Source organism: Podarcis cretensis, assembly GCF_951804945.1.
Source record: "Podarcis cretensis genome assembly, chromosome: 5".
Lineage (NCBI taxonomy): Eukaryota > Metazoa > Chordata > Lepidosauria > Squamata > Lacertidae > Podarcis > Podarcis cretensis.
Genome location: NC_137174.1, coordinates 19380100 through 19402253, shown reverse-complemented (window position 1 = coordinate 19402253; position 22154 = coordinate 19380100). Strand labels below are relative to the sequence as shown.

General features: G+C 43.1%; 1 protein-coding gene and 1 long non-coding RNA gene across 11 annotated transcripts in view; one reads left to right on the top strand and one right to left on the bottom strand.

Annotated features, from left to right (window-relative positions):
- ZMIZ1 (zinc finger MIZ-type containing 1) overlaps positions 1-22154 on the bottom strand; it is a 383046-nt gene that overhangs the window by 357050 nt on the left and 3842 nt on the right. The gene's annotated exons all lie outside the window — the stretch shown is intronic.
- On the top strand, positions 8365-10297 carry LOC307216638. Its single transcript, XR_013839244.1, has 2 exons — positions 8365-9543; positions 9990-10297. It is a non-coding gene; the product is annotated as an uncharacterized lncRNA (long non-coding RNA).

Genomic DNA, 22154 nt, shown 5'->3' with positions numbered 1-22154 from the left:
TCAGGGCTATGAGCAGGTTGCATTTCTGGAGTAGTGCAGAAGCTGGCAGACAGCGCAACACTAAACATAGATTTCAGCTTCCTGGGAATCTTAGCTGTCATTTCTTTTCAGAAAAAGAGCAAGTTTCTGGACTTTGTGGTAGTTAAGTCATGCGTCTTTTGAAAATTTGTGTGAGTAGCGCCTGCTGAAATCTCAGAAGCCTGAATAATGGCTATCCCCCCCCCCCAGTGGTTGGGAGAGGGCTTTCAGGGCCCTTGATGTTCCCCCCACGACTGGCAAAATCAGAACTAACCTGGATGCAAAACAGCAGAAATGGAGGAATGCATTATGCAAAGTTAAGAGACATTATACAAAATGTGCTTGATTTGTATAATTTATACAGGGCACAGAGTTCAGGTTAAGTTTATATTGCCTGGAATTAGAATTTTAAATTTATAGCGCAGACTACACACAGCCCATGACTAAGATGGAGCCAGGAATGCAGAGCCCTCTCCATCTGCAGCAGCAGGGCTGCCCCAGGCATGTACCTAGGCAATGTCAAGGCCATGTTCATTCCCTGCTTAGCATTTAAGCACTGACATTTCTTCTTTACTCTTGACGTTTCTGTTTCAGAAGCAATAAGGGGAGGGCACCAATATTATTTGCTCTTTCCCAGCCACAACTGCACCCTGACCAAATAATTGAAATGCAGGGACAGGTGGACCTGTGGCCTTCGAGATGCTGTTAGGCTTCTTCGCCCATCATTCTTTGCTCATTGGCTATGCTGGCTGGGGCTGATGCAAGCTGAAGTCCAGCAGCATCTCAAGGGCCGCAGGTTTCCCACCCCTACAACGGAGCTTGCTTAGATGTTCCTGGTGGTTTGGGCCCAGACAGCAGAACAAAACACACACACACACACACACACACAGAGAGAGAGAGAGAGAGAGAGAGAGAGAGAGAGAGAAGCTGTTTTAAAGACATCTGAAAACAATCCATAATTGCCCCAACTGCTGAGAACTGTTTTCTACCAGCTTCCTAGACAATCATCTGAAATAAGTTTTCAAATGAAAAAGAGTCTCGATTTAGTCAATGCACCTAATAGAAAGGAAATGCCACCATTAAATGCACCACGAGTAAAAATGAAAGTCCATAATCCTGTAGGCACACCACATCGAGCCCCAAAGCGACTGCACTTCTCTTAATTGCCTAGCCGTGCCTGGCTGTGCGATGGGGAAAGTCACCTACATGCTCAGGGAAAGGTGGTTTCTGAACAGATCAGAAGCTAGAGCAATAATTCTTACCTGGAAAGTGCTGTTTGCAGCTGCTCCGCGATTTGTCAGCACACACACCGCTCTCTCCTCATGATTTATGATGTTCTATCCAGCACTGAACCTTCTATTACTATTCTCATTTATTGCCTGCAGCTGTCACTCTTATCGGCAATTCCACAGTTGGTTTTGTAGGTGAAAAATCAAAAAGGTATTTAGAGCACACACCCAGAGACACCGTTTTAATCAAACCAAATCGGCAGGCTGCATTAAGTGGTGTGAAGGACTTGCAGAGTGCAGCCACAAATTTGGGCAGACATTAAACGCAAGCGCAGCAGCCAAGACTGTGCAGCCTCAGCCTGGAAGCGCCCAATTCTAAACTTGTTAGGCGGCCTTAGGCAAGCCACAACAACCACTCCACCAAGGGATCCGTCAGAAAGGAAACAATGGTGGTCTCCCTTACAGGGATGTTTTAATGATTACTGGGGAAATGCTATATAAATACAGCTAAATATCTCCATCAAACAACACTATACACACTTCAATGTGCAAAAAGAGCAAGAACATTTCCTGTGTCACGTAGATCGAAAAGGAAGTGCTCTACCCATTTGAAGTCTATTAATATTTATAATAAAATTTCAATAGCATGTTTAGAGGGTGCTTCACCTGTAACCATCATTTCACTGAGATTCTCTCTAGCTATAAAAAAGCACAGTGCATTTGCAACTATTTCCACATCCCTAAAACAGCTACAGAAAAGCAGGTTGCTAAGAACTGCCATTTCCTCAAGCCTAACAGTGGCATCAAAATGCAACTCAAACAAGCCCACCCAGGGAACAGGCCACCCAAGGAAATCACAGCAGCCAATAAGGATTTGAGCCTATGATTCTCCGGCTTTGGTGTTGTGGGTGGGCAAGCAGCAACCGTGCCACAAGGAATGCATGCAAAGAGATATTATGGCACACCTGGGGAGGAGGAGGAGGAGAGCCCATGGAGCCCCTCAGCATGGAGTCAGGCCTAGGGCTGCCATACATCTGGATTTTCCGGTGCTTAGCCCAAGCCTCCTTGCTTCTTCTGTGGGACATCAATCCTCGCTCCCTGGAGACAAACACCTTATACTGTATTACTTTAATGGCCTCACAAGCTTATTCAAGATATACTAAGTGCTGTAATCAGTGGCCTAGTCCATGCATAAAGTTTAACCATTGCTTAGCATTGTGCACATGAGCTGAAAGGAGTCACTACAAAACTGGTCATGCAGAAGGAAGAGAGGGGAATGGGGAACATGTGAGGAGAGCTTCGGCAAAGTTTAGTTTCATTTCCCTGGAAACCCAGTTTGTTATTTGGTTTCGAACAAACTCTGGTTACTTAAACAAGCCCACTTCATAAACCATAGTTTGACGATGGCTTGCTGTGAAGCAGAACAGAGTGCCTTTTAAACCAGAATTTCTGGTTTGTATGCACCAACAAGCCAAGTTTCATGGAAAGTGAAGTTTAACTCTGCTGAAGTTATCCTTCCAGCTGTGTGAAGAGAAGGGAAGGGGGAACATGTGAGCCCAAGACTCACAGTGGCTCCTTTGCACATGAAACACTAAACCATGGTTTAGCTTTACATGCTAACACAGTCAGTGTGTCTTCATTTCCTCTTAATTACTAATCTTTGCTATACCATCATGTGCATACCTCCCGTTAGTTGCCTGATAAGCATCTTCATTTAAAAAATAACATCTTGTGATAAACATTTTGCCACAGTCCTAAGCATGAAATCCTAAGAAATCCTAAGCATGTTCACTCAGAAATCAGTCTTGCTGTGTTCAGGGCATCTTACTCTCAAGTAAACAAGCATGGGATTACATGGCCATCTGCTCAAATGTTTACCAAAAGTTGTTTTAAATAATGTAAATTAACACAGCGCTAGAATGTGCTTGCTGCGTTTCTTGTGCTCCCTATTCTAGTTACTTAAAAACAACAAAAAGAGAATCGCAAACACCTGCCAATCATTACATTAAACTAATATGGGCGTAGGAGGACTTCAATATTGCCAATCTGACGGCAGGGGAAAAAATCGTATTTCAAACTAGACTCAGATAGAAATACAATTTAACCCATGAGTAGAACAAAATCTAACTTTATTCCCTACTTTGCAGCCTATTGCATTTACAGTTTAAAGTGACACAATTTTGCTATACTTCCTGAGTGTGTGCGTGGCAAGACCAGGCTACTAGCCACATTCATTATGAATCCCGTGCACTCTATTCATTTTTTTAAAGGCATTTAATCTAATATTCCATGTTAAATTTAAAATATTACAAATTGTTACATCACTAAGGGTGAACCAGAGAGGTGAGGGGACAGAAAAATCCAGGCTGGTGTGGGTGTTCCCCAGCAACACCACCATCTGCCACCAAGCCCTCACGTCTCTGCAACTAAATAAAACTGAAATGCGCCACATTCATGAATGCACTGCTAAGCAAAATGGGCTTCTGAAGGCAGGTTCACCCCACTTGCTCCACAGCCAAATGCACAAACTGAAGCCAAGTAAAATCCCTGTATTTGAGGCCACGTGAAAATTCTGCTTGTGGTAACTCATTAATTCAGGATGGCCATCTCCGGAATATAATGTACATTTGTGAAATAGCCCTTAGTTTCATACTGAGGGGTTTCAGGGTTAACTTAGCGAATGATACGGTTTCCAAACACTGGAACATGACAGAGGAGACCCTTGAGGTGGGAGCAAGCGAGTTCTGAGTATTTTGGCTTCTGGGGTGAGGGCAAATAAGGCTGCTTTAGCCAGTCGCATAAACAAAGAGACAGGTCCTTGCCCCAAGAAGCTCACAATCTCTCAAGCTGAAGCAAGACAGGGCTGAAGCCTCGAAATGAAGGGCACCCATTCATTCTAGCCCAACCGTCTTGCAGCGAACTTCACACAAGACAACCTTTTAGTCTCAAAACAAGCACTAAACATGGAGATTTCATTAGAGCATCATGGGGAATTCATTTAGAATGTGTCACATCACAGTAAAGATCAATCTTCATTAGACAATTAACACACTTATTAGGTTGCAAGTGGAGTGATGATATCGTCATCTAGACGAGGAACTGCAGAGCAGTCAAAAGACAAAATGGAAAGCAGCTGTCGCCGCAGCCAAAGTTACCAAGGCTAATTCTGAGTTCACTTTGTATTTTGAGAAGGGAAGTGGTCACAAAATGGCTGGAGAGACATAACTCAGAAATTTTATTTTTATTTATCACATAGGCCTATGTGTGGACTTCAAGCCCATTTTTTGCAGGAACTGCTTTCCATAAAAATGATGTCACAACTGAAATCAGTGGCATAGCGTGGGGGGTGCAGGGGGGCCGGCCGCACCGGCCGCAACATCTGGGGGGGGGCGCTCGCACTCAAGTGCTAAAATCCACGGGTTAAGGGGCGCAAATTACTTGCCTTGCCCCGGGTGCTGACAACCCATGCTACGCCACTGACTGAAATGGCCTTCAGCAGCTTATCGCTGACTTTTTGAACCATACCCATGCTTTGCTGTTCTGCTTCTTAGGCAATATAAGCTATCTGTTGTTGTTGTTCTTACCTTTATTCATTATTTAATTTAGTTCTGGTGTCATATACATAAGAATTAAGGTTACCCAAGCAATAAAAACCATCTTTCTATAAGAAACTATCCTCCCTCATTCTGAAGGATAGCACATTTGACAGTGGCACATTTGACAGCAAAGCAAGATCATGGCAGTGCATCTTAGACCCAGCAAGTTCACAGGCCTGTCTGAAATGTGGTACAGTACTGTGTATACTAATGCTACACATGTATGTGGTCAGGAACTGTGCTTTCACAGAACGGGCTGCTTCAGATACAGTGCCAAACCATATTTTAGCATTACAGAAATGGGCCTGCTATATACTCAGCGTTTCCCCTCTGCCTGCAGCACACACTAGGAGGAAGAGAAGACTCAAAGGATAATTCCAAGGTTTAAACTAAACCGGGTTTGTTGCTATATCCAACAAGTACAAAATGTATTTAGTTTAAGCTACTGTTCACTCAAACCAGCCAAGATCAACCTGTGGTTTCTAATACTGGTTTGTTCTTATTTTAATAAGCCACCATAAACCAGTCACAGCTCCCAGTTAAGACACAGTAACAAATGGGCAAGGACCTGCAGGTGCTTCCAGTCTCCTCCTCTAGCACATGCCATAGTTTAGCATTACATCTGAATAGGGTCATGCAATCCTGTCCCTGTAGATACAGTGGTACCTCGGGTTAAGTATTTAATTTGTTCCGGGGGGTCCGTTCTTAACCTGAAACTGTTCTTAACCTGAAGCACCACTTTAGCTAATGGGGCCTCCTGCTGCCGCCGTGCCACCGAAGCACGATTTCTGTTCTCATCCTGAAGCAAAGTTCTTAACCTGAAGCATTATTTCTGGGTTAGTGGAGTCTGTAACCTGAAGCGTATGTAACCCGAGGTACCACTGTATTATGCAGGTGTGCATATGGCAGGTCTTGCCACCGTGATCCTATGAGCATTGGATTGTGTGAAAAGATGGTCGATAAATCTAGCAACATGCATGTTCAATCATCATTAATTAATTCAGTATATCACTCACCTCAAAGTAAAAAAAAAACAGTGAACAATAAATGTGCATATTTCCTCCCCCCCCCCCCCCACATCAGCAGCTCATTTGTGCCACTTAACTGAGCTCAGTTGGCATATCTGATTTTTATTTTTTTAATGAGCCAGGATATACATGAGAAATGGGAAATCAGAAAACAACAGAATAGCCAAGTGTCCTGGTGGTTAAGCAAGTATACCAGCAGCCAGGTATACAGTCAAAGCACTCTTTAAAAAAATCAATTCCAATTTTTATTCTCGCATTATTTCTCATCACAGCAGGGAATGCAACCTCTGTTGCCCCTTTCTGTTTCATGAACTGTTGAGTAATTTTAAAACCAGGCTCAGTGTAGGGTACAGAATAGGCCTGTTTTTTCACAGAACATGCATTGGCAATGCATTACTAAGCTATGGTTTAGTGTTGTGGGCCAGAACAGAGCCTTGGACTTACATACACTCTGCTCCCACAGTGCTGAAGAGGACTTTGCCAGAGTTTAGTTTCACATCCCACTAATCCTGTCTTGGCATATCAGAGGAACCGATCTCCTGGTTTAAGACCAACTATGGACTGTTTCAAAGCATGCCAATTTTAAACTATGGTTTATGAAGTCAACTTCCTCAGCTGTTCTGTATCAGTTAAAAAAAAGGTAAAGGACCCCTTTTAAAGGTAAAGGTCCAATCACGAACAACTCTGGGGTTGCAATGCTCATCTCACTTTACTGGCTGAGGGAGCCAACGTTTGTCCGCAGACAGTTTTCCCAGGTCATGTGGCCAGCATGACTAAGCCACTTCTGGTGAAACCAGAGCAGCACACGGAAACACCATTTACCTTCCCTCTGGAGCGGTACCTATTTATCTACTTGCATTTTGACATGCTTTCGAACTGCTAGGTTGGCAGGAGCTGGGACCGAGCAACGGGAACTTACCCCGTTGCGGGGATTTGAACCGCCGACCTCCCAATCGGCAAGCCCTAGGCTCAGTGGTTTAGACCACAGCGCCACCCGCGTCCCAGTCTGTATCAGTACACGAGGCCAAAAAATGAGTAGGAACAGAAGTGAGTGTGTAGAAGCATAAGCCCCACCCACAACCTTCCTGTCTTGAACAAGAGGAGACTCCTAGGTTCGTGAGTTCGATCCCCACGCTGGGCAAAAGATCCTGCGTTGCAAGTGCTTGAACTAGATGGTCCTTGGGGAGTCTACCATTTTATGGTTCTAAGGTGGCTTTGGGGCCTGTTAGGAACTTTACCACAACCGGAAAATGACTAAAAGTAGTCGACAAGCCCACTTTTCACAAATGTGTCTACCCCATTCCCTTTTAAAGCAGTCTAGATTAGTTGCCTTATCCGCCATGAATTTGTCTAATCCTGTTTTAAAACCATCCAAATTGGTGGCCATCATTGCATCACCTGGGAGTGAACTCCGTCGTTTCCCTATGTGTTGAGTGAACAAGCACCTTCTTTTCTCTTTCCTGAATCTTCCGACATTCAGCTTCATTAATGTCCCCAAGTTCTGGTATTATGAGAGAGTGAAACCTCTCCCTAACCAGTTTTTCCACACTGTATATAATTTGATACACCTCTGTCAGGTCCCTCCTTATTCACCTTTTCTCTAAACCGAAAAGCCTCAAATGTTGCAACCTTTCCACACAGGGAAGTTGCTCCAACTCCTTGTCATTTTGGTTGCCTTTTTCTGAATCTTTTCTGACTCTACAACAATGCAAGGCAACCAGAACAGCACACGATATTTGAAGTGCACTTGCACCATCAATTAGTATAATGGCACGACAAAGTTTTATTTTCAACTCCTTTCCTAAGGGGGCCCCCATTACTGCACAGCTCTATAACGTCTCTCTCTATTTTTCTCTGAAATCTCTCCCCCATTCTAGCCCAAGGAAAGCAGAGGTGCTGCTATGTTGGCTCATAAATGATAAATTTACACGTCGTTTCTGAACCAGCTAGGCAGGATCCTCAGCCTTCCCTGAGCTGTGAAGAGATGCCACTGGAGCTGTGCAGTGGTGCAAAGGCTTAAGAGCATCTCAGCACTGAGGAGGCTGAAGATAGCCTGCAGATAGTTGTTTGGGCCAAAAGCACCATTTCCCCACACAAGCTCTCAGGAAGGAAGCACTGAGAGTGTCAGTAGTCAAGATATCCTGGCCTGTCTTTTTCTAGGAGCTTTTCAACAAGGGTAAGCCACACGTCCCTACCTTCGTAAAGCTGGAAGCAAGGAGATTATTTTAACTAGCTGCTTGAACTTACAACCAGCATCCACTCACAAGGCTGCGAGGGAAGTTTCAGACAGGTGGGACAGACAGATCAAAGCCAATATCAGAGGCTACATTGCAATGGAATCTGTACAATGTGCATTGGGTTATCCCTCTCCTTGGAGCTTAACTTAAAAGTCACAGAAGCCTTCAGAAAGAAGCAAGCAGCAATCAATGTGCACCAGAATAGAGAGATTATATTTTAAGAGGCCGCAACAAATGGAGGAACATTAAGGGACCTATCACTCAGGCATTATCTGAAAAGAGCTCCTTTGTCAAACCTTGCATAGACCCATCGCATGACCAAGACCTTATAACTTATGACCCCTGTCATAAATTATTGCAACAGTGTTAGCAACTGGTATCCCTGGACAGCTGCCAGCACCTTGGTACATTGGCAGAGTCCACTGCTAATTCCTGCCCTGGTTTCCCTTTAATTTTTTCTTTTCGGGGGGGGGGGGGACACAATGGGCAGTGCTAGGCAACCACAGCTAGCCCCCATTTACTTTCCTCAATGTGGCATTAACTCTGGGGTTTTGTGGGACATTTAAATGGCAGCTCGAATTGGCTGCCTGGTGCACTGCTGTCAAGTAAACACACAAGGCCCACTAAAAAGGGGGACGACTAGGAAGTACTTTGCACAGAGTTCTCGAGGACCTAGGGCTACCAGCCAATTAAGTAATTTCTATTGAGTGCCTGCATTTTAACCAATTAAGCTTTTAACTCTAAGTGTATTGGCTTATATCTCGCATTTTGTTCAGTACGTTAGCTATCTTCAGTACAACAGTACATGTCAGTAACAAAGTCAACCTCAAAAAACAAGTATACCTTTAATGCAATGCCCCACCTGTTCAAAATGTATTTTCAGAGATTAAAGCTGATTATGATAATCTAAAGCTAATTAATCTATAACTTCAGCCCAAGCTAAATATCAATAAATTCGACTCTAAAACTACCTTAAGATATAAAAAAATAGAGAGAAATTTCTACACCAGGGATTGGGTTGCCAACCTTTTTTGGGGGACCATGGGCATATTTGCAACCTGGAAAATTGGCAGTCAAGAACACATTGCAACCCATATGCTATTGGCTGCAATGCAATGCTGTGTACAGGCTCAGAGCTCTACTTGCCTACCCAACTTTCACCCCCCACAGCTTCACATGTGGTTTCAAGTGTTAACCCAAGCATTAACCCTTCTTTTGTGATGTCATTGTTGCTAGGGTGCCAGTGTAGGTCACAAATGGCCTATAAGCCAATGTGACATCAGCCAAGATCAGCTAGAAACCATTACTCCTTCGGTGGGTGAAGAGAAAGGCAGAGACTTAAAAATGAGAGAAAGGAGTTAACAGGTCAAGAAGGAAGGGATTGTTCAGCTTGCTCTGGAAGGAAGCAGAGAAGGCAGCCTAGTTCTCACTTAAGGTAGTTAACCTGTTTTTAACTTTTCCCATTTGGGACTGTAGGGGGGTCTCATGTAGCTGAATACTCTTATCCTTCACATATAAAACTAGTGTGATGGTGAGAAGACTTAGGTTGCAACCCTTTCTCCTGAGAAATTAATCCTCTGTGTTTATGGTTCCACATGGGTTTCCATGTGTATGAGGCTCCATTTACAGTGGTACAGCTTAGACTAAATTTACCCCTCAGTAAGAACTTGGTGGAGCAATGAGGCAGAACAGCAGGTTGGACTGCAGAACGAATTAGGGGGAGGAAGTTGGGAGCATTGCTTGATCTTAAGAGCCCTGGCTGGCAACTGGTTTTTAAAAATAGGAGATATATTTTCAATTGTGCATTCAGTCAATTGAGCATGAGAGATAAAGGGACAACGATATTGGCTACATTTACACTTCACTGCATGCCAAACACAGGCAAACTTCTCTTTGGACCACCCACCCTGCAGCAAGCAGTGACACAACATCAAATTCTGAAATGCAGGCGCTCTTCATGGCAATTCCCATAGCCACATCCCTTCTTATACAACAAAAAGGGAAGTTTTGAGCAATGTAAAGTTTGAGCAATAAGGAAGAGCAACAGGATTGCTGGGAAGAACAACTAGTCACAAAGACACAGGGGAACATCTGCAAACTAGAGGCTATCCTTACCCGACATAGCACTTTTAAGAATTTTTCTTCAGAAATCTTGTGAACCAGTGAGATAAAGGATTTTTCACCCATTCTCCCCACCGTGTTTGTGGGTACATCATAAGAAAGATTGTAAGAACTGCTTCCATGGGGATTAATTTAGACCATTTCCGTTCTGCTAAGCGTCAGCTGATCTGCTCAGCTTCTTTGGTGGGTTTCTCTCCAAGAAAGATTGGCAAATCCTGCTCAGGGACATGACATCATAAACCACACTGTGAAATTAAGTGGTGACACTCAGTCCCTGCTCTCCCACACCACGGAGTGTGAGCTGCAGCAGAGTCATTCCACCTCTCAAGTACTCATTATCTGGCATTGCCCGAGGCTTGGCTCATACAGGAGAGAGAATAGCTGAGGTAGGCTAAAGAGACATTGACAATGCTTCTTGCCACTCATGCCCAGCCCTTGATTTGGGTCTTGGAGGCCCTTCAAGGCTCTACCAAATAGTCTGTTCACTGGGGGGGGGGCCGAAATAAGTCAAATTGTTTTTAGCCTGTGTCATGACTTTCAGAGCTTCTTGGACTTGGAAGGTACCAGTTGCCTAGTCCCCTCCCAATCAGGTTCTTTTGCTGGGAACACGTAGTCCTGCCACATTTCTGCATCAAGTATAATAAGATAATTCAATTACTCCCAGTGCCTCATATGAGATGACCATAGATTCTCTGCATAAGTCACTCCTCTGGACATGCCTCCTCCCACATGGGCCACACATCTTGAACAGTGACCCAGGAAGAAGAAGAAGAAGAAGAAGAAGAAGAAGAGTAGTAGTAGTTTGGATTTGATATCCCACTTTATCACTACCCTAAGGAGTCTCAAAGCGGCTAACAATCTCCTTTCCCTTCCTCCCCCACAACAAACACTCTGTGAGGTGAGTGAGGCTGAGAGGCTTCAAAGAAGTGTGACTGGCCCAAGGTTACCCAGCAGCTGCATGTGGAGGAGCAGGGAATCGAACCCGGTTCACCAGATTACAAGTCCACTGCTCTTAACCACTACACCACACTGACTCTCTTTTCATGCAGAAACTCCATGGGGCAGGTTCTTCTGAAAGTGTGCAAAATCCATACCGTTACACACACTAAATTCAAACATTTTTTCAGGTATTAAGATAAAGTGTGCCTCCTGTATTAATTAACATTCCCCATGGGAAAAACTATCTGCATCAGTGTTCATGGCTAAAATGTTTAATAGATTCAAGCATCTACATCAAAAAAAAATCTCAAAGAGGTTACAATGGATATAATAACTAATGACACTAATGACAAAATAAAAACAAATAAGTCACCAAAGCCAGATGGCATTCACCCCCAAAGCTTTTCCGAAGGAACTCAAATACTAAAGTGTAGATATTGTAACAACACAACAAAAATCATTCGTCTCTTTAAAAAAACACCTTTGACCTTTCTCAAAAGGAGCCCAAGTATGTTTGTTGTGTCCAAAGTAATATATTTCATAGGGATCCTGGAAATAGCATGAAATAAAGTGCAAAAGGATACAACCTAGGATACAGAAAGTTGCTGGTGGGGCTTATACCAGCTTTCATTACCCCGGGGAGATTTTGCGTTGGGTTCAGATATGAGAAACCAGGTACAAATCTCTACTCAGTTATGAAACTTAAGGGTAGACAGGAACAAATCAACCTCACAATGGAATTCAAGACATTGCTTCTCAGAATTAAGACCCCCTGGTATCAATGGAGCTTGCACCCTGCTAAGTAAGTGCAGAATTGCAGCCTTAATCCACCTGTCACGTGTGTTGAGTAGATGAAAAGATGTAGCTTCATACAAACGACCCCAAATTCCATGGACAATGAATGTATAAAAATATTAGATATTGTAAAGCTCACAGGAAATAAAAACCAAGGCCTGCATGGCCTGCCACAGTGAAAAGGGCAAATTCAGTGTCAGGAATTATTAGGTAACAAGCATCATAATGAATTCAATGAGGTAAGTGGGTATAGTGTTATAGCCTAAAAAACCACAGCAATTTTATTTATTTTTAAGACTACCTTGCTATGTTTTTAACTATATATTTTTTTCATATTGTCAGCTGCCTTGAGCATTGTTTTAATTGTGGAAAAGCAGCAAACAAATAAAATGATGGTGATAACTGTAAACATGAAAAGAGACAAAATATTCTCTAATTCCTTTTCCTTGGATAGATGTATTTTTTTTCTCTTTTGTATTTTCTTTTGTTGTGAATATGTACGTGTTTTAGCTTGTACTGAATAAAATTTATTAAAATAAAATTTAAAAAAAATATGATGGTGATGATGATGATTTACTTACAGTTTAGAGATTCAGTCCACTCCCTGCCCCTAATCCTGCAAGGTGACTAAGCAGGACATGATAAGAGTTTAGAAAGGTATGAACAGTGGCTGCAAAAAGGCTTTTCACTCTCACAGCACTAGAACATGGACTGGAGTCATCCAGTGTAACTGACTGACAGTACAGGGGTCAGGAAAGACAGAAGAAAATGCTTCTTGGCACAATGCACAATTACTGCATTTTTTGCTCCATAAGACTAACTTTTTCCCTCCTAAAAAGTAAGGGGAAATGTGTGTGCGTCTTATGGAGCAAATGCAGGCTGCGCAGCTATCCCAGAAGCCAGAACAGCAAGAGGGATTGCTGCTTTCACTGCGCAGTGATCCCTCTTGCAGTTCTGGCTTCTGAGAGTCAGAATACTTTTTTTCTTGTTTTCCTCCTCCAAAAACTAGGTGTGTCTTGTGGTCTGGTGTGTCTTAAAGAGCGAAAAATACAGTAACTTACAGAGTTCACTACCACAGGATGCAGCAATGGCCACTAGCTTAGATGGCTTTCAAAAAGTATTAGACAAATTCGTGGAAGATAGGCCTGACAATGCTCATTAGCCAAGATAATTAAATGCAACTTCTGTGTTCAGAGACAAGTGTATATTTGAATAGTTGCTGCTGCAGAACTAACAGAAGGCGGCTGTTGTCTTTATGGAAGGTCTTGACCCTTTTAGACCACAAACCTATAACTTGCGTACCTTGGAGTAAAGCCTCATTTTGGGCTCCCTCAAAACATCTGACTGGCGAGTGCTGAAAACATTATGGTGGACCTTTGGTCTGATCCAGTAAAGCAATCAGAAGGATGAATGCCAGATTTAAACAGCTTTCCAGATTAATATATTTAGGGCTTAATTTTAGATGTTATACCAAACCATGGTGTTTACTAACCATAATTTATTTTTCCCTACTCAACAATCCAGCTTCTAGGTTCAGATAGCTCTAAAAGCAGAGTAGTGGCTGTAACTATGGTTTGTCAATTCAGACAGCATAACAAACCATAGTTAGCACAAACCCTAGTTTACTATTCTGGTTCATCCACTGAATGAAATCGAATCATCATACTAAGCTATGAAGCTCCCCTAACCCTAGCTTGACATGTTTTCTCAACTGAGCCGTTGTGATTCCTAAAACAGTCTGAAATTTCTTGAAGGACTGACACCCTCTCCTGCTTTGGAGCAAGGGGATTCCTTGGCTGCTGTGCTGATGGGGCTCTCAGAAAAAAGGAAGAGCAGGGACAGTGGAGAAGCAGGGTCTTGTTAACTACCAATTTTAGATTGGCTACTAAGGCCAACCAAAAGTTGTGGAGTCCTCATTTTAGCAATAAAGGTGGACAAAATGTAGCAGTAGAAAACCTGAATGTGACTGGAAAAGTGGAAGAAGAGGTAGCTAGTTATGTAGAGAACAAAATGAACAGCAATTCCTTCCCCTAAACCTGCTGTTTAAGAAAAAAAACTCCCAGGTTCATGTGCATCTCATAATATAAGATTGGAATGACGGGGCAGTTGTGATATAGTCAATACCACAAGTCTTGGGGCATTTAACCTACTCAGGCTGTAACTGGTAGAGAGAGAAAAGTGTCCACCTGTCCCAAGATCCTATCCTGCTCTGGAATTTCCTCCACCACCTCCCAATTTAAGGTACCTGCATCTTCAAAGGGGGGGCCTTCCCCATAGATTTAGAACCATTAGATGAAGACACACACACAAAAAGTACGGTAAGTGTTACGTGTAAGGAAGAATAATGAAACATGCAACCTTGATTTTGTTACTTTCTGGGCAAGAGGTATTATATTAAAAATCCTCGCAAACAAAAAACGCAGCAGCAGCTTTGACAGTCAAATACTTTTATCAAAATAAGAAGCCATACAAATCTTTGTACACTTATTCTTATCAGCAGAAACCAACTGTCATAACTTTCACAACCAGCAAGCAACTCTTCATCTTTAAACGTTTCTGAAATCAAGTGTCTGTTTCTGACCAAAAGCAAACTGCACTCGTCTTACATAAGTCATTAACAACATGGTAACATTATCTTTGTCATACATAAATTATAGTGCATCTTCAAGGTAAGACAAGCTCCTTTAATTTGATTGCGCTTATTCCATCTTTACACACATGCTAAACGTTTCCTAAAATTATCACAAGATAAAAATGTCTGCCAACATCCATCTTTCTGAGCTTAAAAGAAACAAACAAACATTCACAATTCATTATGTTTGGCAGAACTACCACACACCCAACCAAAATCATGTTGTCAGACCTATTTCCCATGCAGCAGATGACAGGGGTAAAAACAGCTAGCAGTTCGAAAGCATCCTTAAGTGCAAGTAGATAAATAGGTACTGCTTTATAGCAGGAAGGTAAACGGCGTTTCCGTGTGCTGCGCTGGTGCAGGCAGCTTCGTCACGCTGGCCACGTGACCCGGAAGTGTCTCCGGACAGCGCTGGCCCCCGGCCTCTTAAGCGAGATGGGCGTGCAACTCCAGAGTGGGTCACGACTGGCCCGTACGGGCAGGGGTACCTTTACCTTTAGTGCTCCTGTTGCGACCCACCAACTGAAGACCAGTGCATTAGTGGCTTTCTATACAGTCTGATTTTAAACTTCTGATTTTAAACTAACCACAGTGTGTTAGTGAAAACAAGACAGAATATGAATATCAGGACGCCCTCTTGGTGCCTCTATACCATAGGTCTGTGGAGTGGATGGCCACCAGAGATGGGGCCTTCTCTGTGGTGATCCCATGGTTTTGGAACTTCCAATAGTTCAGATCTATAACACGTGAGGGTTTGGGGAAGGTCCTAAAGACTTGCAATTTTTCTATGTTTTTAGAGGTTCTTCTTTTAATCTGTAAACTGTCTTGAGTCCCATCAAGGAAAAAGGCATCGGATAAAGTTGTTGTTGCTGTTGTGGTTGTTTGAACAGCAGGAAACCATGATTTCCTACAACAACAGAACTGAGTCCCTGTGTTTGTGCTTAACCAGTATTTTGCTACTTTTAACAATATTAATGGGATACTTCATTAACGTGCAATTACATGATGTTGTTTTGCAGCCAGCTTGTTTCCAAACTATGATTTGCTAAGAAATAGTTATGGTAGAGTCCGTTTTAGGATCGGGGGGGGGGGGCGGGAATCAGTGTAGGATCACCTCTCAGTCCCTACTTTATGTTAGCCTTTCAGGGAGCAATGAGTGTCATGGACAATGGAAAGACAAAACGTATACCCTTCCCATTTCAAAACGAATACAGTGTCTGAAAGTTTGGTTGCGATTCCCACAAGGTGGCTAGGCTGGCAAGAGCGAGTACTACCTGAATGTTTTCCTACTCCAGCAAAGCAGGCTTGGAGCAAACACTAATGTCTCTGACCTTGTAACAGATATCAAGTGGGGAGGAACTGAATGCTGCCTCTGAAAGGGAGATAAGATTCCAGTGCCAAGCAGGGAGCAAATCACAGAATGGGTGGTGTGTGATTTCAGCAAGCCAGGCTATAAAGGACTGCAGAAAAGATGTCCTCGTATGAGGACATCTGTTTTATAAATCAGCTTTCCACCAACCCCCGACATAAATGTTTAGCTGGAGGAAAATCAAATTCCTTATGCAGACAAACTGTCAGGATTGTCAGCCATGATCAAGCATCAACCACAAGCCCTCCTCACAAAGACTGCATATCTGCAGAAAACCATACAGGTCTTCTAAAGCCCAAGAACCTTTGCCCCATATACTGTCACCACCCTTTCTGGTCCCAGTATAAACTTCTCCTTCCCGTGGGCAGACTTTAGCCTGATCTATGCATGCAGTGGAAGTGAGGAACTATAAACCTAAGGTGATAGAGTAGACTGTGCCACTTCAGACTGCAGTGTTTTTTCTCTTTTTTATTGCAGCATTTTTTTTATATTATTACTATTATTGCCTGTCCAGAAGAATTCCCTGAAAGCAAAATTAACAAGCCCAAATCTCCCAAGACAGCAAGGAGTACTCTAACACAGCTATCCCTCTGCTATGCTAGTCCCGCCCCGCCCTCCGGCACTTTAAAATCTTTCATTCTTAAAGTCAGCAGAGGTAGCAAACATTTAAAAGTAACAAAATCATTCTGATTCTTACTACAAAAAAAGCCCAAGCAGGCCAGCACTGTGTCCATGGATTACAGCTCCTGAGGGTATTGCTGATCCTCTTCAAGGAAACCATGGAGAAAGAAAGTGAGAACTCTCTATTGTTCGTGTGTGTGTGTGTGTGTGTGTGTGTGTGTGCTGTGCTAGTTTCCTCCTTGGAAGAAGATACTGGAGTATTGAATAGCAACGTTGCAATTATTATTTCATTTACGGCATCCACTTCCAATCTAAAGTGGCATAGTTTGTCCTGCCCTGCATTCTGCTACTTGTGTAACGGAGCAAGGCCATTGTCAGCACAACTACACACCTATTTGCAGGCCTGCAGGCCACCAAGCTGACCACAACACCATAGTCTTGCTTGGCCTGATCATGAAAACCTACCCCCAGTCACCCACCCAGTTTCCCCCCCGTTCTATGAAATAGCAAAATCAGATTCATTAAGGTGTTCTGTGGGGAAGCATGCAGCTTAGTGGGACACAAGATGTGCAGGCATGACCTCCAATCTTTAATTTGCATATTCCTACAATATCTATGCAAATTTAGGTTATTCCCATTTTATGAACTGCAAACCAAGGCAGATATACAGGAGGTTTTCAAATGGACCAAGCCTTCCTAGTGGTGCAGCAACAAAACCAATAGCACATATGGTTCAAATTGGATGGGGGACCCCGTGTTGAGATTGCTGCACTGCAGGGCGTTGAACTAGATGACCCCTGAGATCCCTTACAATTCTATGTGGACCTCATTCATATACAGTGGTACCTCAGGTTACATACGCTTCAGGTTATATACGCTTCAGGTTACAGACGCCGCTAACCCAGAAATATTACCTCAGGTTAAGAACTTTGCTTCAGGATGAGAATAGAAATTGTGCTCCGGTGGCACGGCAACAGCAGGAGGCCCCATTAGCTAAAGAGGTATCACTCGAGTTAAGTACTTAATTCGTTCCAGAGGTCCGTTCTTAACCTGAAGCACCACTTTAGCTAATGGGGACTCCTGCTGCCACCGTGCTGCCTCTGTGCAATTTCTGTTCTCATCCTGAAGCAAAGTTCTTAACCCGAGGTACCACTGTATTAACCATGAGTGTCAAGACGCATGCCAGCACCTTCACAGAGAAGACATTCTACACATATAATTCTTGCACAAGGTAGCCAATAAGATGCCCTCCTGATGCTGGAAAGCAATTCCCATCAGCTGTAGGATAATGGGAGATGCAGCTCTAGACATCTGGAAGATAGCACAGTGGCTATCCCTGTCCTAGGGTTTAAGAACATCAGAAGAGGCTGTGCACCGAATTTCTCCTGTTGGGGAAAGGACAAATTCTGCTGTTTGGAACAGGATCATTCTAGTAGTGGCACTGCAGCTGTGGAATTTCCTCCCCAGGGAAACCCACCAGGCTTTCACTCACTGTACAGTTTTAGACAGCTTGGAAAAATATTTTTGTTCACTTAGATCTTTAGTTCATGAATGCTTTTATTAGGCTATGTTTTTGCTATTTGGGCACCTGTATTTGTTGATTTTATATTCATCTTCATGTTTAGCCAGTTACTGGTTTAATCTGCATACCCTCTTAAGAATGCACATGTAAAAAAAATGGATTGTGAGAAAATTAAGAGCTGATTAGTGTTCCGTGTTTTATTTCTTCCGTGCTATAAAACACTTATTTGCTTGTTGGGGTTTTTTTTGGAGGGGTGTACGAGACCAAATTTCAGAACCCACCCCTCCTACAACCAGTGTTCCTTGAGGAAAGCATTGCCTAAAGTTGTATTCACAGTTAGGAAACATTTTTAAAATACAACCTAACTCTGATCTGAAACCATTTCCCCCACTGATTTTTTCTCTTTCACTTGATGACAGTAGTAAACAAATCTGCAGACTGAACAGTGGTCTGGTGAGCTTCCTGAAACCCAAACAGGAGGAACTCTCTCATTCAAAGGAGTACAGTACTACAGCAAACTTCAAAGATTTCTCTCTGCATTCTTGGCTACTCACCTGAGGACCCCTTCATGTAATTAGAACAGCTAAAGGAAGCTGTAGGATGCTCATGCTAACTTCTAGCCATGTCAATCCCAATGCCATGCCCTTTCACATACAAGAACGGCCATGGCTTGATTTCCCTTTTTTGGCATGTCACTGGAAGTCTAGCTGTAGGTTCACAATGCCATGCCAAAAAGCTGATCCAGGCTGTATTCAATGGCGGTTGTGTGCACACAATTGCCTCACCACAAGCTGATGCCACTGGGAGTCAGTGTGAGTAGACAGGAAATCGTTGCTGCCAGAGGATGAACCCATTATGTGAACACCATGCAGTTGTTAAGAACATAAAATCCCAAACCCCAACAAGCTTTGGATAACCAGTGCTGGCTGCATTTTTGTCCCACTATAGATGGTGCTGGAGTAGACACTTGAGAGACCTGTGGACTGAAAGATCAAACCAATCCATTCTGAAGGAAATCAGCCCTGAGTGCTCACTGGAAGGACAGATCCTGAAGCTGAGGCTCCAATACTTTGGCCACCTCATGAGAAGAGAAGACTCCCTGGAAAAGACCCTGATGTTGGGAAAGATGGAGGGCACAAGGAGAAGGGGACGACAGAGGACGAGATGGTTGGACAGTGTTCTCGAAGCTACCAGCATGAGTTTGACCAAACTGCAGGAGGCAGTGGAAGACAGGAGGGCCTGGCGTGCTCTGGTCCATGGGGTCACGAAGAGTCAGACACGACTAAATGACTAAATAACAAGCAACTCCACAGATGTGACTAGATGCAAAGGAGACGAGAGCTTCTGTACCATTAACAACTAAGTAGAAGAGCATTTAATCAGGTGCATCTCTCTGCCCACACCTGGGCATTGCAAGGCACACCTTCCCACCCCAACTTCTTTTTCATCAACTATTTCTCCATGCTCCTGGCAGCATATATGATGTGACCCACAAATGATCCTGCAAGGTATGTCAAGCTGAGCAATAGCAACTGGCACAAGGTGAGCTGCATGGCTGAGAAAGGAATCTGAGCCCAGGTCTCCTTGGGCTGACACTAAAGTCACATCCACACCATACATTTAAAGCACTGTTATACCACTTTTAGCAGTCACAAAGAATACTGGGCACTGTAGTTTGTTTAGGGTGCTACCCTCACAAAGCTACAATTCCCAGCAGCTTTAACAAACTACAGTTCCTAGGATTCTCCATGAAAGTTAAAAGTGGTATAATAGTGTTTTAAATGTAAGGTGTGACATAACTCTTAAAAGGGACAATAGCCCCACTGTCCTTTGCATCTGATCACCCAATATGGGGAGATGGGGAGAGAGGGCATTTCCCTCCCTTCTTAGCCAGAGCTGTGACCAAATCCCATTTTAATAATCTAAAGCAAAACTCACCTCTACAGATTTTCCCCAATGAAATTATCTTTGACAGTCCCAGGGAAACCATAGATTCATATTCACAGAGTGCAGAATATATAAGCACATTCACTTGGTCAATACATTAATACCAAGAAGTCATTTTCTGCTGTCCTCTGACCCATATATTTTCACCTAAACTGAAAACAAAGCCAATCAAATTAGCTCAAGTACTTTTTTAGTCATTGCACTCACTCAATTCATTAATTGTATATGTACATCAAAGTGCATACATTTCTTTATGTGGGTAAAGTTACGTCTTGCACCTCCGACTCCCAAGAGTTCCTAGGGTGCCACTCAAAACAAATGCAATGCAATCTTCCACTGGTGGGCTTTTAGCAGAGATGGCAACATGTTTTATAATGGTTGTTGTTCTGCTTCTGCTTGCAGATTCTAATTAACTAAACTGTTGCAAACTTATTTATCTTAATGAACCATTTAAGATGCCAAAAATGTATGTGGGGTGGCGGGTCCATTGAAAAACAGCTTGGGCGTAGCAGCTACCACTACATCTAAAGAGACTTTTCAAAACCTCCTGACAACAGAGACCCAAGCTTAGGAATAATAAAATCCAAAGAACCCATTTTTGAGACCTATGATACCTCCATCTTTCTGGTCATCAAATGTCAGAGCTCAAAACCCCACAGGATTACAAAATTTGACAGTGGAGAATCATTCAGTACCAGTGGCGTAGCGTGGGGGGTGCAGGGGGGGGGCCGGCCGCACAGGGCGCAACATCTGGGGGTTAGGGTTAGGGGGCGCAAATCCACGGGTTAGGGGGCGCAAATCCACGGGTTAGGGGGCGCAAATCCACGGGTTAGGGGGCGCAAATTACTTGCCTTGCCCCGGGTGCTGACAACCCACGCTACGCCACTGTTCAGTACAAATAAAGCAGGTGTGGTAAGACCAGTAGTGCCTCATCCCATTATTGTACCGAGAGAGTGAAAAGTATATATGGTCCCAGGTTTGCATCAATGTAGCTATCCTATTATTTGAAACACATAGTAAAACTGCACAAGACCTTACAGTCTCGCTCCACAGGGCTTCCACTGATGCAATCCCCCTCCTCCCCTCTCAAACACTTGAAGAAGGGGAGGTGCAAGGAGTATCACAAAAATCTTTGAGAACTCTGGCAGTGGAAGAAGCATTACACCAAGAGCAAATGTAACACACCGGAAAAAAATTCTGAGTAGAAACATATGTAGCAGAATTTTACTACTTAGAATTCCATAGTAACCCGTCTTGGGTGGGGGGGGGGGGAGATGATCCACAGATGACACTTGTGTCTTGCCTTTCAGCAAGATACACAGCATTATTCATTTTGGTTTGCCCAGCGTGATCTTAAAAGTGTGCACAGGCTTAAATCTTGCACAGCAACAAACTTAACACACTTTTGTTGCTTATGCAGCAACAAACTCCTTTTGGAGAAAAATTTCTTTCACGGATGCATATTGGACACACTAAGCGATACTCAGTTAATACCAAGCTCAGTAATATTATTAAAGTTTTTTTTTTTTGCTTTTTTACAAATGTCAAGTGTTAGGGACCACAAGCACTGCAAATCAATGGGATTCTCTCCTAAGTTTCCTCATCAAGTAAGACATTAAAGTCAATTGCCCTTTTACAACGAAAGCAAAATCTTCCCTTCAAGTTGAAATCATTTAAAAGACTGTCTTTGTTTATGACAGATATCCAGATCTGGCAACTAAACCCTGTTTTCCACAGAATGTTGCTTTTCTGGTGTTGCTTTCTGCCTTTTTTGTTTTTATTTTTTTTTGCTAGTGGGGGGACAGGGAAGAAAACCTGAACAAAGAAGATTTGAAAGAACCCAAGCTAATTTCTAGGTTTGAAATCACCAAATGAGCCAGTAAAGCAAATGAAAACAGCTTGTGGTGGCTGCAAATTGTTTTTAAAAGTTTTGGGCCCAATCTAGTAATTATTACACTCATGATAGCCCATTCTTGTTTAAGATCCCTCCCCTCAAGAAGATTCAAACCTTACACAGCTTTTTAAAAAGTATCCTGACCCCCTCCCCCAATAGCCTCCATACTCTGAAAAAGGATCAACCAAATGCTTGCAACCAGT